Source organism: Carya illinoinensis, chromosome 7 (genome assembly GCF_018687715.1).
Source record: "Carya illinoinensis cultivar Pawnee chromosome 7, C.illinoinensisPawnee_v1, whole genome shotgun sequence".
Lineage (NCBI taxonomy): Eukaryota > Viridiplantae > Streptophyta > Magnoliopsida > Fagales > Juglandaceae > Carya > Carya illinoinensis.
Window position 1 is genome coordinate 13,189,368 of NC_056758.1, and position 19,727 is coordinate 13,209,094.

The following is a 19,727-nucleotide window of genomic DNA, read 5'->3' on the forward strand; positions in this document are numbered from 1 at the left end:
CAAAATTTTCGTTACTTTAAAATCTCTTAAAATTCCAGTTAAAGGAATTGTGGAAGTTATTTTGTTAAATTTATGATCCAAAAGTTCACTTTTCCTAAGGATCATAACTTTCCCTTGACCAAGATCATGAGTTATCGTTGTCAAATTCTCAATATTTGACAATAGTTATCCTGAGCTACATGGCTCTTGGCAGGGTGTTACATCATCTCCCCCTTAAAATTGGAGAATGTAATATAAATCAGCATATATATATATATATACACATATAAATATAGAACTCACCAGAGAAGTTAGGGTCGAGTGCTAGATAAACAGTCCTCTGTGGGTCAAAATCCTCATCCACATAGAAACTTTATCTTCATCTTGGGTATGATATATGAGGTCATCTTCGTACGACTCATAATAAACGTTGACATGTTTTACTGAATCCCTTAATTCTAGCATGATCTCGTATTCATCTTCCGATATTCCTTCCTCTCGGAATCGATAATGGTTAGAAGGTAAGTTTGGGATCCTGGGTATCACCGGTTCTTGGGGTACTTCTTGTAGTTCAGTTGCACGACTAGATTCTGAATTATCACGTGGAATATTGATTGTGCGTCAAAGTCGAATTCCAGTTGTTCGGCGGTATCTAGTGTCATTGGTATTGTATAGGTGCATTGGTCCTTTGGCGCTCTTCTTCGTGGCATCGGTGCCAATGGTTTCTTGTTTTGTTGGCCAAAATGATTGGGTTTGGGTTTGGTGGTGGTGGACGTTCCTCGTGTGGTAATGCTCTTCTTGTCTCTACATTTCTATGGAGTAATGTTAGACAACACATTTTCATCTTATTTTCATCCTATTAAGTAAGATGTGGTTCATTTATTATCGTTGGATGATAAAAAAATATATAATAAATGATCATTTGATGGTGATAAATATACCACATTATATTTTGTGGGATAAAAATAAGATGGTAGTTTGGTGTATAGAATTTTTCATTTTCATGTCGTCATAATCCAACACCTGTCCTATGGTATTGTAGTCCTTTCCTCTATAGCCAAAATGAGTTGAGTCAGGTAGATTGTCCAATTCTCTTATTCTACGTTCTTCCATTTGTCTTCTCATATGCCTTAGAGATAGGGCAAATCGTTGCACGGCTCTTTTTGTTCGGGCCATAATAGATTGAAAAACATATGAGGAAATTGAAATACGCATATTGGAATGGTATGTTCGGTGATCTGATTAAGGTTTTCCATGGCTTTGATTATCATGATTACATACATGGACTCAGATGCCATGAGAAATGATACAACAAACATGTTACAACCCAAACAAGTAACAGTACTTGGCTTTCATTTCCTCTTCCTTTTCCCAAGTGACTTCTTGGATGTAGTGATTTTGCCCAAGTACACCAGGGAAATCTTTTGATTCCTAAGTTCCTTTTCTCTCCAATCAATAATCTACATAGGAACTTCCTCGTATGACAAATTGGGTTGCAATGAAATGCTTTATGTGCTTATGATGGCTGATGACTGCTTCCCAAAACTTTTCTTTAAGAGAAGATACGTAGAATAGATCGTGGACTCCTTGGAATTCAGTGGGAAGATCCAATTTGTAAGCCATTGAACCCACTCTTTCTATTATTTCTTAGGGTCCCACATATCTTGAACTTAGCTTGCCTCTCTTTCCAAAGCGAATCACCCCTTTCATAGGTGATACTTTGATATAAACCTAGTCACTTACCTCAAATTCAAGGCTTCTTATTCTGTGCTCAGCATAACTTTTCTGTCTGTCTTGAATTGCGTTCATTCTTTCTTTTATCAATAGAATCTACTCTCACATATTTTTCAGAATCTCTAGGCCATGCATCTTTCCTTCTCTCACTTCATTCTAGTATAAAGGAGATCTGCATTTTCTACAATACAATGTCTCATATGGCACCATTTGAATGGTGGCTTAGAAGCTATTATTATTATTATATATATATATATAAAATCCTATAAGTGGTAACGGTTTCTCCTATTCACCATTCTCTCGTAGAACATAAGCTCTTAGTATATCTTCTAGAGTTTGTATAGTTTGCTAAGTTTGTCCATTAGTTTGAGGATGATATGCACTGCTAAACTTTAATTTTGTGCCCATCACGCTGTGAAGATCTTGCCAAAATTGTGACATCAAAATGCGCATCTCTATTTGATTCGATTGTCTTAGGAACTCCATGCAGGCAAACTATTTTCGCTACAAACAATCTGGTTAACTTCTCGATAGGGTCAGTGTTTTTAATAGGCAAAAAGTGAGCATTTTTTGTTAATCAATCAACAACTAAACATATATAATTATTTCCTGTTGATGTTCTCGACACTCCAACCATGAAATCCTTAGAAAGATCTGGCCATTTCCATTCTGGAAATGGTTGTAATTGTAACTCTCTAGGTGGTTTTTGATGAATTGCTTTCACAACTCTACATACATAACATTTATTAACATACTTCGCCACATCCTTTTTCATACCTTCCCACCAAAATTGTTGTTTTAAATCCTGATACATCTTGTACTTCCAGGATGAGTTGCGTACAGAACTTGATGAGCTTCCTTAAAAAATTCTATCATTATCTAAGGATCAATTGGGATTACCTTATGACTCTTGAGGTACAATAGGCCATCTTCACCATCCTTGAGTCCTTCTAGCCCTTTGTCCTTTTCAATCTTTCGTCTGATATCTAACAGCTTGCTGTCTCCCATCTGACATTCCTTTACCTCTTCTAGTCTAAGGGAATGATCTCTTGTACTGCAGCCAGGGTTGCATCTTGTTGGAGACTTCCGATTAGCAAATTCCTCATGCTGTTTAGAAGAGACCCCATTTCTGAGGTGGATGTTGAAGAACTTTCAGCTTGAATTTTTTGACTTAAGGCATCAACCACAATGTTAGCTTTACCAGGATGATATTTAATCTCATATTAGTAATCACTAATCATTTCCAACCACCTCCTTTGTCTCATATTCAAATTCTTCTAGTTGGACAAATATTTGAGGCTCTTATGGTCAATGAATATCTTGCACATTTTGCCATACAAATAATGCCTCCAAATCTTTAAGGCGAAAATCACTATTGTTAGCTCTAAGTCGTGGGTGGGGTAATTTTGATTTATGAGAAGCATGGGTGACAACTCATCCTTCTTGCATAAGCACACATCTAAGTGCTGATTTAGATGATCTCTATAGACCACATAGGGCTTATGAGGTTCCGACAACGCCAGTAGTGGTGCAATGTCAACCTCTTCTTAAGTTCCAGAAAATTTTGCTCACATTTCTCCATCCAAACATATTTAACATTCTTTTTTGTTAAAGTTGTGAGTGGCCTTGAGAGTTTGGAAAATCCATCTACAAACCTTCTATAGTAGGTAGCTAGTCCTAGAAAACTCCATATTTCATGCACATTGGTAAGGCATTGGCAATTCATCACTGCTTCAATATTACTAGGATTGACTGCTAGTCTTTTACTTGAAATCACATGCTCTAAAAATTTCACTTCATGGTGCTAGAATTCACATTTACTAAGCTTGGCATACAACTTATGCTCCTTTTCAATTTAATTAGGAGAAACTGGCCATGGATGATTAGGACAAGAAGATCACGCTAGCTGCCCTACTGGGAGGCATATGGCCTCGGAGTCCATTCATGACTGAGTTGGCCAGGAAAACCCCCTTGACTCTGAGGGAATTCATGGATAAGGCTGACGATTATGTTAACGCGAAGGACATACTGCAGGCCCTCTTAGAACCCAGGAAGCAAGAGGTGAAGTCAAAAGCCAATAATTCAAGTAGTTCAAGAGATAGGAAGACTGGGTCAAGTCACCAGGGCGAGGGGCTAGAAAGACACCCGACCCAGTGAGACCAAAGGCCTCGCCTCATCTATAACAATCTAGGCATAATGGAAAAGTCGAGAACTACAAGGAAAGAGGCATGCCCACCTACAAGGGGCCAGTGCTATTCGAGTACCACTAGTGGCTAAATTGGTGGGAAGTGAAGAACTCGAATGAATGTTGGTCGACCACATCAAACCAAGAAGAGAAGAAGGTCGGGGGCTTGAGCCTAGGCAGAGCAGGAGCCCAAAAAGACAGAGGCAAGACAGGGAACGAAGATAGGACAACCCCTGCTAATCTTGCGACCAAGACTGAGCCCCATTGGAGGAAATCCACACCATAGCAAGAGGATTTGCTGGCAGGGGATTGATGGCATCTAGTAGAAAAGCTCATGACCATCAAGCAAGGTATCATGAGGTATACTTGGCAGATAATCCAAATACCCCCTGTTATTTCCTTAAAAAAAGAAGATTGCCAAGGGATCACAATGCCTTGGTAGTGACTTTGTTAATCACAAACCACACCACCAGGCAGATCTTAATTGACAAGGGGAGCTCAGCTGACATCTTATTATGGCTTTGCCAAGATGGGCATTATCCTCGATAGACTAAGGTCGTCATCGACCCCTCTAAAGGGATTTTCCGGCGAGGCTATTCAATCAATGGGCACCATTACTTTACCAGTTACAGTTGGTTAAGGGGCCAATGTGGTTACAACAATGATAGAATTCTTGGTAGTTAAAGCCCCCTCATCCTACAACGCCATATTAGGAGGCTCAACTTTAAATGATTTGAAAGTCGTTACTTCTACCTATCACCTGAAAATGAAATTTCCAACCAAGGTAGGCATCGATGAGGTCCAAGGGGAGCAAATCCTAACTCGGGAATGCTACACGCAAGAACTCAAGGTAGGGGTGTTAGGGGTATGTGTCACGAAAACTCGACTATTGAGCTGCCACCTTCTCCATTAATCATAGCCGGCCAAGACATGGAGGCTAGGGATGAGAACAATTTAATGCAAGCAGAAGCAAATGAGCCTCTAGAGCTAGTGACATTACACCCAAATCGTCATAGTGCCACCACTCGTGTGGGAACAAGACTCCCACTTGAATATAGGGAGGCGTTAAAACAACTATTGACTGAGCACAGGGATATGTTTGCCTGGAGTTGCAAAGACATGCCAGGAATTGACAATGCTGTCATGGAACATAGGCTATGTGTTGATCCAGCAATAAAGAAGATACGTCAAAAGAGTAGAACCATCAGCATAGCGAAGTGCACAGCCATAGCTGAGAAGATTGATCACCTCTTAGTCATGAGATTTATAAGGGAAACATACTACCCAAAATGGCTTTCGAACATGGTGCTGGTGATGAAAGCCAATGGAAAGTAGAGAATGTGTGTTGATTTCACAAACTTGAATAAAACCTGCCATAAGGATAGGTTCTCATTGCCACGAATAGACATTATTGTAGACACCACGGTGGAACATCGAGTGTTGAGTTTTATTTGTGCTTATTTAGGATACAATTAGATCTACATGAGCAAATCGGATGAAGAAAAGATGACGTTAATTACCAACATGGATCTTTATTGCTACTGAGTAATGTCCTTTGGGTTAAAAAATGCCGGGGCAACTTACCAAAGGCTAGTTAATCGGATGTTTAAACAACAGATCATAAAGACTATGGAGGTAACGTCTATGTCATGTTGGTGAAAAGCAAAGAACCCACTCAACTCTTGATCGACCTACGAGAATCTTTTGATGTGCTTCACAAGTATAAAATGAAACTAAATCTGACGAAGTGTGCTTTTGGTGTGGATATAGGAAAATTCTCTAAAGGGCCATCGAGGCAAACCTTGAGAAGATCGATGCCATCTTGAATTTGAAGCCACCCCAGAACATCAATGACGCCAAACAATTGGTAGGTAGAGTAGCAACTTTGAACAGGTTCGTTTCAAGGTCTACAGAAAAATGCCTTCCCTTCTTTAGGGTCCTATGAAAGGTACATCTAAGAAACGAGAAATCTGATCAGGCTTTCTAAGAATTGAAGTAGTACTTATCCAACCCACCACTATTGAAATAGCCTAATAAGGGAGACACCTTCTATGTATATTTTTCGGTATCCCCCCAAGCCATTTTTGTGGTCCTAGTTAAAGCAGAGAAAGTAATGCAAGTGCTAGTGTGCTACACAAACCGCGCATTGAAAGCTGCCGAAACCAGATACTCCTGAACGGAAATGCTAGCATTTGCATTAGTGATAGCCTCTAGAAGATTGTGGCCATATTTTCAAACTCACCCCATGAAGGTGTTAACGGAACACCCCCTTGGGAGAATATTGCATAAACTAGATAACTCGGGTAGTTGATTGCGTGGTTAGTAGAACTCAGTGAATTCGACGTTGAGTATGTACCTAGAAATGCAGCTAAGGGGCAGGCTTTGACAGATTTCGTTGCTGAGTTCATCGGGTTCCCAGTAGAAGCTAAAGTTACACCTCACCAGCAACCTTCACAGGTTTTCATTGATGGATCCACTTGCCAAACGGGAGGGAGGAATAGGGATCTACATTGTTGGAGAAAGGGGGGGGGGGGGGGGAGCATTATTACATGACCACACTCACATTAAAACCACTAATAATGAAGCCTTGATAGCTAGACTCTTGATTGTGGAAGCTCTACGCACTGTGGAGATTGAAACAAAGGCGAATTCCCAAATTGAGGAGAAAGAGGCAACGAAGAAGATCAAAAGGAGTACAACATGATTTGTTAGAGCTAATGGAATTCTTTACCAAAAAGGATTTGCCACCCCCTTTCTAAGATGCATCTTACTTGAGGAAGCGCAATATGTCCTGGTAGAGATACATGAGGTCGTCTGCGACAACCATTTTGGTGGAAAAGCTTTGGTGAGAAAAGCCTTTAGGGCGGGCTTTTATTGGTTCAATGCCCTCGGGGACGCCAAGCAATTTGTGAAGAAGTGTATCAAATGCCATATCTACCCCCCCCCCCCCCCCCCCCCCCCCCCCGCGCGCGCCCTGCGCGGATAAGTTATTCTCTATCACTACTTTATGGCCGTTCGCCCAATGGGGAATTGATTTGGTTGGTCCCTTCCCTCTAGGGAAGGGGGGGTAAAACATATTGTCATTATCGTAGACTATTTCACGAAATAGGCGAAAGGGGAATCCCTTGTGACTATAACGACAAAAGTTATCACTAAGCTTCTGTGGAAGAACATCATCTATCGATTCGAAATCCCTCACAATAAAATATCCAACAACGGGAAGCAGTTTGATTTGGAACATTACAAAGAATGGTGCAAAGAAATGGGAATCCAAGCCAAGTACTCATCACCTAGGCACCACAAGCTAACGGGCATGCAAAGGGGACAAAGAAGTTTTTACTAGGGATTTTAAAAAAGAAGCTCACTGGTAGGAAGGGGGAGTGGTTGGAAGAGCTCCTAGGAGTGTTGTGGCCATACAAAACAATCGTGAAGACCCCAATAGGCGAAACAACGTTCACATTGGCTTTTGGGAGCAAAGTAGCCGCCCTAACGGAAATCAGTTTACCTACACACCAAATCTGTCACTTTAGCCAAATTTAGAACAACGAAGCGCTGGAAGAGCACCTCGACCTCCTAGAGGAGAAAAGAGATGAAGTCGAGATCCAAAATGTCCTCTTCAAAAGAAAGACGGAGCGCTACTTCAACAAGTGAGTCAAATCTAGATCTTATAAAATAGGTGACTTGGTTCTCAAAGAAACGGGAGTAACAACACAAGATGAAGGAAAACAAGGACCACATTGGGAAGGGCCATACTTAGTAGTAGCTAATAATTAACTGGGGTCTTCGCGCACTCTAAATACCTTATTATTGGATTAAAATGTTAGAATGTGAATAGAAATAAGAGAAATTAATGTATATTCTTGAATTGAGTTTCTATTTACGTTGGGATACTCCTAATCAGTTTTTTTTTTTAATGTTTAATATCAAAGTTTATAAAAGAGCAAACCAAAGCCCAGTCAAATTCAAAGGAGGAGTTTCATGGGGTTTGAGAGCAATTTGGATCAAGAAAAAAAAAAGAAAAAAAAATCACAAAATGAAACTGCAAGAAGTCCAAATCTGAAATTTGTTAGGAGACAGTCTGTATATACTTTAGTATTTTGACCGTAACATTTTATTCACATATCAGGTTGATACGATTTTTGATACATTAGAAATCTATCTTAAAGGGATATAACTTTGTTTCTAGTAAGTATTTCCAAATTCGAACTCTTGAAGCATGTTATGCGGAAATTATGAAGACATTATGGTTTCTTTCTTACCTTATATAAGCATATCATTAGCACAAAATAGAGGAGGAGGAGATGCACAAGATGCAAATTTGAAGAGAGGAGAAAATCACTTCCATGGCTGCCGTTTGCTTTATCTTTCTTTGGAGATTTTTATTGTCCATTATATCTATGTGTAACTGAATTCTTAAGTAGGATTATGGATGAACTTGCATATTAGATGATATTTTTAATTTACTTTTAATTTATGTATTTGATTTTCAATTATTAAAAGTCTTTTGTTTTATCATTCTCAATTCATTATTGATGTTTTCTTCTTTGAATAATCATATAATTTATTTTATTTATGAATTCAGTCATACTTTTTCTATTGAATGAATTGGTTCTTGGATTATGTTTGGATCAATTATTTATCTATATTAAGTTAGTTCTTTACTGCAATATCGCTCATTGAGTATATTGTTGTCGTTGGATTTTTTCAATAGGGATAATAATTTACGTATTTTAAAAGTGGTGAATGATTTTTAAAAGGTTAACATTTGGTTTAATTTTAGTTTATAAATCTATACCTTCCGATTGAGAATTTCGGGAATTGAGTTTTCAATTGAGTTATCTAATCAATTAAAAATAATTCTAATACCGGATTTGTGCAAGGGATTCCTGACGCTCTACTGTTCGTCAATTTGATTACTTTTTTTGTTAATTACTTTACTTCACTTTAATTTACATTTAAAATTAATCTTTGTTCTCCATTAATCATTCAATATTTTATTTAGTTTTTTTTCGTTCCTTCTGCTATTCTTTTAATTTGTCTCCTTGTGGAATCGACACTGCAAAGCTGTGCTACAACTACCGCGTTATTATTTGGGCGTAATCATAGTCATATCGCCTCAAGGATAGCCAAAAAAAGGAGTTGCAACACCCTTGGAATGTTGAATATTTGAAGAAGTTTTACCCCTAATTCTTTTCTCCTATGTATTCAATAAAGTAAGATCAATAAAGGCGGATGGTTGTTTAGCTTGTGTGCTCGTGACCCCATTACTTAGTCACCAAAATCAAGTTCAAAGACTTGTGGTGCATCTAAAGGGCGTAGAGGTCAAAGGATCTCATGACCCCCATACTTAGCCACCAAAGTCGAGTCCAAAGACTTGCATTGCAGCCAAAGTCTATTGATATTGGCGAGAGTCAGGAGTTGCTCCCTCCATAGGGTGTCATTATTGTCTTTAGCCCAATTAAGAACTATGTCGATGCGATCACATTCGCGGTCGGTTAGATCTATGAGGATCTTTTTATTGTTAGGGACCTTACCCCAATTAGCCTATATGGGGAAGTCCTTAATGTTCATTTCAGACATCAGGAATTCCCAGTCACTTCTAGAAATAAAGAAAAATTTATATTGCCATTGTTTGGCATTCGAATGGTGACCTTCAAAGTCTACTAAATGTGAGAGTGGACGTGAAAACTGTAGATGTTACCTGACAACCCTTTCACGGAGTAGAAAGAAAAGAACTTGTGGATAGTTAGGTCTGGGTACCTCTCCCCAAAGGTTCCAAATCCATGTGGAACACTACACAAAAGCATAAAAGCACATGCCAAGCATGCAAATGAAGTTGGGCAGGAGCCAACTCAAGAAAGTTGAGAACATCGTGAACAGGGCGACATAATGGGAGGCTTAACCCATCAGAGCACAAACAAGAAGAACAACTCTCCCCGAGAAACCTGCCTCATCAACATCACCCTCAGAGGGAATAATGAGAATCATGGAGTTAGGGATGTGGCAAGAAGTCCTCAACTTCGTCAAGTCTTAGGAATGAGTGTAGAGCGCCATGTGAACCTTTCAAAAAAGGTAGGGTTTGACCCTCTAAAGATTTGGGCACAAAATGGGTAGAAATCTAAAAGGGGTTTGGGCAGAAGCCCAGTTGGGAACACTGGAAGAACCACGGTGAGCCATTTGGTGTATAAACTGGAAGAAATAAGGCCATGAGAGTGAGAGGTTGCGAGTCTCTTTGAAAGTTGGAGAGAATAGGATGCAGAGGGAGGAAAGAACTTGAAAAGAAAAAATGACCCAAGAAAATGAAAAGAAGCAGGAGAAAGAAAACAATGATGAGGAGATTCTTGGGAAGGTGAACATATGACAGTGCCACCGATTATCATTTTTGAATAAAAATGAAAATGAGGAATAAAAGTGCGGGAATTGTTACAAATGACATGTGCCACTTCTCTAACGTGCCATGAAGTTAAATCTTCAGAAGCCTGCACCCTAGTTAGCATAAACTCCCAGTGGGTATAATCCCTAGGGTCGCCATCTGTCTTAAACTAGTGAGGTAGAAGGAAAGCACAAGTTGGTGAATTTGCCACGTGCAGGCATGAAGGAAATTAGCAGGATAACTAAAAGGGATATTTGGGGCCTCGAAGGAATAAGCCCATATAGTAAAGGCCTCAAGTCTGAGACGCCATGGGCTGATCCACGAGCCCAATAATTCGTCCTATTGATATGCGTTATTGATATGCATTAGGAAGGTGATCACTCCACTTTACATAGAGAGTCTTTAAGATAAAATTTGAAGATTAGTCGTTATCATCCTTATTACGCTCCTATAAATAACACCTGAAGCTAATACATTGACTACATTCACTGGGCATCCAGTGCCGCCTTTTCATTTCATTGCAGGTCATCCATGCTATTGGTGGTATGGAACATGTCCTTAATAATGGTGAAACCAAAAGAAACTAAAGTTTTATTAGTAAGGATGGGTTCTTAGAGGAAATACAAAGTAATGACTTTTGTTTCCTTAACCTCCGGTGTATAGATGTCGACATCTCCTAGGGTAACTGCATAACCTTGGGCTTGAGCTAGTGGTCTTTGATTTGGCTTGTAGAGGTGTCCAAAAACTTTGAAACTCAGACTCCAGCCGAATCCCTACAAGACTCCAACTCAGATAGAGTCGAAAGTTTTGGAAATCAGAGTTGGAGTCAATGTTACTCCCCATAGTCGGAGTCAGAGTTCAAAGTCCGTATCGACTCCAAACTATAACATTTATACTTAATATATTTAATATTGTAACATAAATAACAAGATGTTGAATGGCCTAATGGTGCAACGCCGTGTTTTGCCAATTGACTGACCTGTGTTCAAGCCGCCTTCTTGTGTACAAGATGGTGTATTTTGCAAAGTATTTTTTAAAAACCCTCGAAAGTTCAAAACAACGTCATTTCTGTCTCGTTTATTTTTATCGCTTCAGGATCAAACCCCTATATCATTTCTCTCCTCTTCCTACATTTTCTTAGAACTGAAAGTCTCTCTCTTTTCTCTCCTCTTCCTTTGTTTCTCTCTTCTTCTGTCATTTCCATCTTCATTCTTCATTTTCTCACAAATTCTCTTTCGTCTCTTGTCCTCTCACTTGACAACTTTCTTTCGTCCTTAGTTTCTCTCTGCACTTGTCTTCCTCTGTTGCAATTTAAAACCCTAGGATGCAAAAATCCTCTGTGAATTTAAGTTCCGCCACACGTGAGTTAGAGTTTCATCCCTAACCTTCTTCCTCGCCATTCCTTCCTTTAGCAGCTCCACTCTCCTCCACCATACCATAGAGCTCATTGGTGGACTTGTCACAAAATCTATTTGTTATTGTTTCTATTATTTGTTATAATTTTTGTTATTTTTTATAATTTTTGTTATTTGTTATTTGCTAGGATGCGAAAATCCTCTGTGAATATGTTATCTTTTCTTTGTGAAATGTTCTTTATCTGGAGATTGCAATCTTACATTGCAAGAGAGAAAACAAATTGTGAATTGTGAAATGTTCTTTGTTGGGATTTTTTTTTTTTTGGTGCTTTACTTCTTCCATTCAATTTCGATCAGAGCTTTGACCTCTTACTCCAACTCTGACAACTCCGATTGGAGTTGTCGGAGTCAAAGCCCACCTTGGTCTCTGACTTTTATTAGAGTCAGATGTTGGAGTTGGGCTTTCTGACTCCGTCAGAGTCGGAACCAAGCCCTATGACCTTGGGCAGCTACTTACTAAAAAATGTAAGGAAATAAACTGTTTAACAAGTAAAGTTTCACTACATGGGCCCTAGGTCAACTAATTCTATTATTACTCAAGCCCAATAGAAACTTAATATGATCTCCAAGTCATAGCTTTAATTTGTGGTGTAACATTTATTTATGTGCATCTTATATTGAATCACATGAAATGCATTGTATTTATTTATAGACATAAACATGAAGTTACTGTTTTGAATGTTGCACGTAATATGATCAACTATGTGCATGAGTTCTTAATGAGTAGATCTATTCTTCAAAGGCATACAAATTTCAAAGTACTTATAGGTTAATATAAATTAAAGGCTAAACCTTGAGTGTGATATCTCAAATAGAAAAGCAATACTAATTAATCCCTAAAAGAAAGTGAATAAATATCTTTGAAAAAATGTAGTATATTTGGGAAATTTAAGAAGTTTTAAAGATTGGAAAGTAATTATTTCAAATGACTACATTTTATACTTGTAGGAATAAGGTGCTGTTATAAAAATCAAATGTGATGTAATAACATATTCACAAGCCATATTTAGTAGTGAATCTCAGATGCAGTGAAAGAAGAAATTACATCCATGAACAAAAGTGAAACCTAGCACTTGGTTGTTACCTAAAGGAGTTACCAGGGTTCAATGCAAAAGGGCAACCACAGAGACAATGTTGATTGTTACAAATTGTTGCAATTAGACTACCTCTAGAATTTCAAAGAAAGAATCACTTAGCAAAAAGAAGAAAATATATTCATTATCTATTTTCTTATCATCCTCTCATTATCTTATAATGTGTCATTGGATGATAGGGTTTATCAATGAAATATAATAAATAGTCTCTAATTATCTAATGACACATCATGGAATGATGATAAAAATTAAGATAATGAGTAGCAATATTACTCTAAAACAAATGGATATAAAAATGGTTTTCAAAGTATTAATCTAAATGAAAGAGATTTATATGAAGCACCCATATAAATATATATAATATATAATATATAATAAATATATAATATATATAAATATATATATTATATATATATATATATATAGGTTTTGAGGAGAAAGGAAACGAAATTAATTTTTTCCTTTGTAATCACACAAAACTTTAAAAAATTTGAATTTATTGAGATATTATGGGGTCCTCTTCCATTAATGCAAACAAGTTTGTAAGCTTTTCCACTACTAAAACATATGAGCATGAACAACAGAATGGGGAGGCAAGACTAATCTGCTCTACAAAATTTTCAAAATCAATAGTAACATGTTAATATTTGTGCTTTTTTGTGGCTATATATAACTTAATTTCACATGCAGTTAATGAGGTAGATATAAATCTGTTATTATCAAACCCAATATCCTTAATTTGTTAACATAATTTACATGAGATGGACATGTCTATAGTGGGAGACACAAACTCATCAACTCTCCTTCAAAGAACTTTCTATAATGCTCAAACTGTACAGCACCCTCATAGAAGATCATTAACAAAGTCCATCACCCCATGAGGACAATGAGGCCACTATTATATATATATATATATATTGAATAACAATATTGCCTAGCTGATCTTCTCCCCTTAATTATGATGTCATTACTGAAACAGACAAAAAACAGGAAAATTGAATAATATAGAGTCAAGTAGAGAGGAAAACACTAATTAAAAAACACTTACCTTCCAAAAAAGCATGATAACAAATGAAAATCTAAAAAGCATATCATTAATATAGTACGTTAGATTTGATTTATATTATTTAAATTTATAAATTTTTCTTACAAATTACATTCTACCACATCAGTTGTATACTACGTGTACCCCATCTCTTGTTTAGATCAGGTTATCAGTTAGATATTTTAGCCCACGTTAAAATAAGTTATAAAATTCATATTGTTTGCCCAAAAACCGAAAAAAAAGCATAGGCTTTTCATAAAAATCTCAAACGATGACTAGACGTACAATATGATCAGTGCCTAATAAAAAAGGGGCCGGAATTTGCATCAATAACCATCAAAGATCGAACTTCTTGTTTCATGAATGTTCAACGTCGTACGTGCATATATATATATATGTATACGCACTAAAGCCACAAAAAATATATATAATATATATTAATATTAAACCAGAATGCATGCATGGCTTTTTGACTAGCACTACTTTGTGGATTCATATGCTCGTGATCATATATAGAATTTCTCAGTGGTCATGTCCCCACATAAGGTCATTAGTGCATGTGTAACAGAGAATCCAAAGTAAGCATGGACTTCAAATCTGCACAGTTTAAGCCATAAAGCTAGCTAATTTTCTAGAAGATCTTTCCTTCTTTTTTTTTAATTTTTTTTTTTAAACAGCCATTGCTACTTCTAAACTTTGTAGTGCTTTGCTATCTGTTAATGTGATTTAATTTGGCTTGAAACAAATTTACTACAAGAAAATTATTTATTTATAACCCGTTAATTTCAATAAAATGACTATTTTTAATTAAAATTAATTGTAAATAATTTTTTAATTATAATAAATTGATCACAAAAATTTATTTATTTTTTTGTTGTAAAATTTCTCGAGAAAATTACTTTCATTTTGTTAGGTGTGGAAAAACAAATCTTGTTTGGTGGAAACCACCATGATCATATGGTGGGGACCTTTTGTTTGTTTCAACAAGACCCATGACTTTTTATGGCTGCTTTAACATGAGTCATCTGTCGTTAATTACCTTGTAGATGTCTTTTTGTTATTTCTTAATCATTATATATATAGCACTAAGAATTTTTAATTACTGGTTTTGGATTTTGGTCTCAAGGACTCGAGGACACGTTTCACTTTATTTTTTCAAATAAAAAATAAAAAATTACAGTCACCCTCCATATAATAAATAATTCTATGCACCTAAATTAATTAGATCTTAGAAATTGAGATCAGTTGCATTTATCCAACGGAAACAAATAATACTTCTGGGAGTATTGCCGTTCAAGGAATGCTATTTGCAATTTTAAAATTTGTATATTCTATGCGCTTGATCCTTTTGAGAAAAGTGAGAATATGATACTCATGATATGAAAAAAATTTAAATTTTTAATTGTAAATCTCACTATTTTTCAAAAGAGATGCACGAGATTTATATACTTTAAGATTATATCTAACATTATTACCAGATAAAATTATATATATTTTTTTAAAATTTAAATGATTTGATTAGAAAATACTGCGATGTAGAAACTTTAGAACATTATATATATATATATAGAAATAATAGTATGATTATCAAATATTTTTATTTTTATATTATTTTTTTAACTGTTAAGGAAGTAACTATTAGTGAATTTATATATATAGTTTTTAATTTTTTTTCTTAATAGTTAATGATGCTTAAAAAATGATTAGAGAACATAAAAAAAAATTCATTTTTATTAACGTGCACACTTTGTGTGCATATTTAATAATCACCTTAGTATTATCCATGTATTTATATAAATATATATATATCTATATATATATTTATAATTTCGCGCGTAGTGGTCTTGCTCATAGACGTTTAGATATGCGCGCTTGAATTCCAGATAGAGTACCGAGACAAATACATAGCCTTTGAAATTAGCACCAAATAATCTACAGGAAAAGTAAAAGTCTCTGACTTGAGATATAACAAGGAAAGAAGAACAGATATGGGAGTGGTGGTGGAAACTGTTGACGTCAGCTGCCATGCGTATGACTTCATGTCTCACGTCATGATTCACCATTATATATATATATTATATATATAGATAGGTCTTAGATATCTCGACTGATTTGTTTTTTTCCTACGCCTTTAAGTTCCCACTACTCGAATTTTCTTTCCTTTCAAAAGTTCATGTTGATCTTAACATATATATTCAAATATTGGAATGTCTCTGTGTGTGTATATATGTATGTATGTATGTATGTATATGCAGAACAGAAACAAGCATGCAAGAAATTGTAGTTATTCATGGATAATATTCGACATTCTTAAAGCTAATTTAAACAACACACAAAAATATAACATATATATATATTCAACGGGAATATAATCTGTACGTATGTACGCACGTTCTTGCTTTAATTGACCTCCAAATATTCCTCAAATTGGAATGAAATATAGCATTTAGTGCAGACTGACTGACTGATCCTGCAGAATTATTAAGATCAGAAGCCTTCCGTTAGCCGCTGATCTCTGCGGTGAGTTTTCCACAGTTGTACTGTCGATCTATATTTAATTGATTTGGCACTGAAAACAATATGCATTATTTATCTTTTTTCTTACAGCAATACTATATACAATTGTGAAATTGTAAATGTCACGCAATCGCTTTGAAAAGAGTGGGGTTCACGATTAAAAAGTTAATTTTTTTCACGTGGGTCCTGTATTAATTTATTTTTTTCAAAGCAACTGCACGCCACTTGCACAACCACGACTGCAAATATCATTTCCCTTTTCCTTATGGGGTTATGATCTTTTCTTTCGTTTTTTGGGTCGAGGGCTGTTCGATAACAAGGACGATCTTTCACCCTTTCAACTATTGCAGACAATTAAGAGATGAAAGTATTCAATCCAAGAAATTAACCAAGATGCACGTGGTTTTTACGATGAAATGTCACCACGTATGGAGCTAAGTTTTTGGCTAAAAAGTTAGGGTGCTGATGATCTTGAACAATCATACAACATATAAATTAATAAAATCTTTGAAAGAGTATCGGTAGCAGTATATATCTAATTGATCTACTAAAAGATTATCAATATATTCTGAATTTAAAACCTCCTTGATATATATATATATATATAATGTGTGTGTATACACATTATCTCCATTCAATATGTATAAAATGACCTTTAGGACAGTTGGTTTTGATTTAGAAGATTAGATGAGATGGTTTTAGATGAAAGATAAAAATTGAATAAAATATTATTATAATATTATTTTTTAAATATTATTATTATTTTGAAATTTAAAAATGTTGAATTGAGATTTAAAAAAGTTGAATTATTAATTATATTTAATATAAGAATTTGATAAAAATGTAATGATAATATGAGATGAAATGAGATGCTTTTCAAATTCAAATGGGTCTTTCTCTTTTTTTTTTTTTTTTTTTTTTTTTTTTTTTACGGCTAAATGCAATAGTAAAACTTATAGGAAATCGGGTGAACAATTGCACATCCCGATCTACTTGGTAAGCAATAGAGACTGTAGACCAAATCAAAGGGTCTCTACAAGGTGTACCTTATGCAAAACCCCAAAATGACTGTAAGTAAAGTCAGCCCAACCAAAATTCAAGGATGAGATTTGAGCCATGTCACGTGCAATGGAATCGCCTAATTATGATCTTAGAGATTTAAAAGGAGAGATTGCAAAAACTCAAATTGACTTTAAGAAACTGATGATGTGATGACTCGCTTTTGAGTGTATTTTTACTGAAATAGTTATTTTTATTTTAATTAATATTTTAGTTATTTATTTTAATTTATTTACGTTTTAAAATTGTTTTTTTTATTTAATTGATGTTGTGTTTTATTTCTTTTAGTTATTTTGTGGTTTTTAATATCTTCGCGGCGGTTTAGTGTTGTTTTTCCCGAACTGAGGATTAGACATCGTCTTTTCCCTACATCTCTTTCCCTTTTTCCTTTTCTTTTTCCTTTTTCTCTTTTTCCTTCTTTCTTTTTCCTTTCTTTTTCTTTTTTTTCTTTCTTTTCTTTTTCCTCTCTTCTTTCCCTCTCGAGCCCCCCCCGGTCTCTCTCTCTCTTCTCTCTCCCTCACGCCGGAAGCTTCAACTCCCCGGTATACCGCCGTCCGGCCACCGTGCGGCTCACCGCCGGTCCCGTTCGCTTCGTCTCCCTCCGGCGCACCTCCCCACCGAAACTCACCCCCAACCGGCCGGCCGTTTGGCCGGAAATCTTCCTTAAAGCCCGCATGGCTTTGGCTTCGATCCGCCGCCGTCGCTCCACCTCCGGCCACCATTTCTTCACCACTTCATCACCGGTCCCTTGCCGTCCTAACCCACCTATTTCCGGCCTCCAACGACCACCGGAACAGCTCCTACGAGCTAGCTTTCCTTTTTGGGAAATCCAGCTTCTTTCCGGCGATTTCGCCGCCACCCACGGCCAACCACCACTTCCAATAACTTCACAACCATCCCTAGACCATTCCCTATCAATCCCAAGCCCTAGTTTGTCCCCGTTCAAAAGTGAGTTTTTCACAACCCACGGCCACAGTGAATTTTCACTGTGACGTTGCTTTTTCGCCGCCGTTTGCAACGCCTCGTGTTTTCTAAAATTGCCATATAGCGCTGTAAGTATTTTTCAAACCCTATTTTCAGATTTAAATATATATTGCTCATTCAATTTATTTTATCTGTTGGTTGGTTGATTCCGGACTGAGTCCGAGGAGTTCAGGGGTCGGATGGATGGAGGACGGAGTTACTTGTTTTATTGATTTACGTTGGTTGGTTATTTTTGTGCATTGTTATGGCATTACATGGTGCATGCACGTGTGTTTTTGTTTAAGTGTGAAAAGCCTGTGTATTGGCGTAAGTGGTCTTACGGGTGCATGTGTATCACGACCCCAAGCCGGGATAGGGTATTATCCCGGTGGAGCTCCTCTGGTCACTCGGGAGCGGAATAAATTGAGTGATGTCCCCTGAGTTGTCGCTAGATGACGGGAGCGAGGGCTAGGGGTTGCTTGGCTACGAACGCGCCGGGCGCGGAACCGGGCATCGCTCTACGCACCGACTCCGTGGCCCTTCGTTGGGGAGGGCTAGAGGATGCTTGGCTACGAACGCGCGGGGCGCGGAACTGGGCATCGCTCGTTAGGTGTCACATGCGTGGTGGTACTCTGCGGTATGGCACTGGAGCCAGGGTGTGCGGATGACCCCTAGAGGAGGTCATGGTGCATACGGATAAAATGGATAATGGTTTGAGACGGATAAAGGCTAAATGTGACTTTTGGCGTATTTTTCGGAAAGGATGTGTTTTTGGGCCAAATGGGTTTTTGGTGTGTGTGGAAAAATCGTGTTTTATGGGCTTTGTGCATTGGGCATGTTTCATGCATGTTGTTTGAGTTCTATGTGTTTTATCTGGTAGTGTTTGGGTTTTACTTACCTGCGGTACCATTTTTGGTTCCGTAGCTTTTGGTGCAGAGTTGGAGGACGAAGAGGAGGAGGCTGAGCCCGAGGATGCGGCTCCGCCGGGTTGCTGATGCTATGCTTTATATTTGGTTTAAAACTGTATTTGTGTTTTTGTAATATTTTATCTATGTATGTTTTAAACAGTTTGTATTACGTTAAGAAAAATTCTGGTACTTAGTTATGACTTTCGTTATCCGCTGCGTGTTTCTTCGTGCACATATGTTGCCTTTGCACATACTTGGCACCCGTCGATAGGATGGTGACCCCGGGTTGTCACCATCCGGATGTCTCGATTTCCCCGTGTTCGGGCGTGGAGATTTGGGGGCGTCACAGATGATAAATGAGATCTCATTTGCTTAGAACTGAAAGATTATCACCCTTTATAACAACTCCAAATCCAACATAAGTGTGAATTGTGCCACTACAATAGAATGCATGG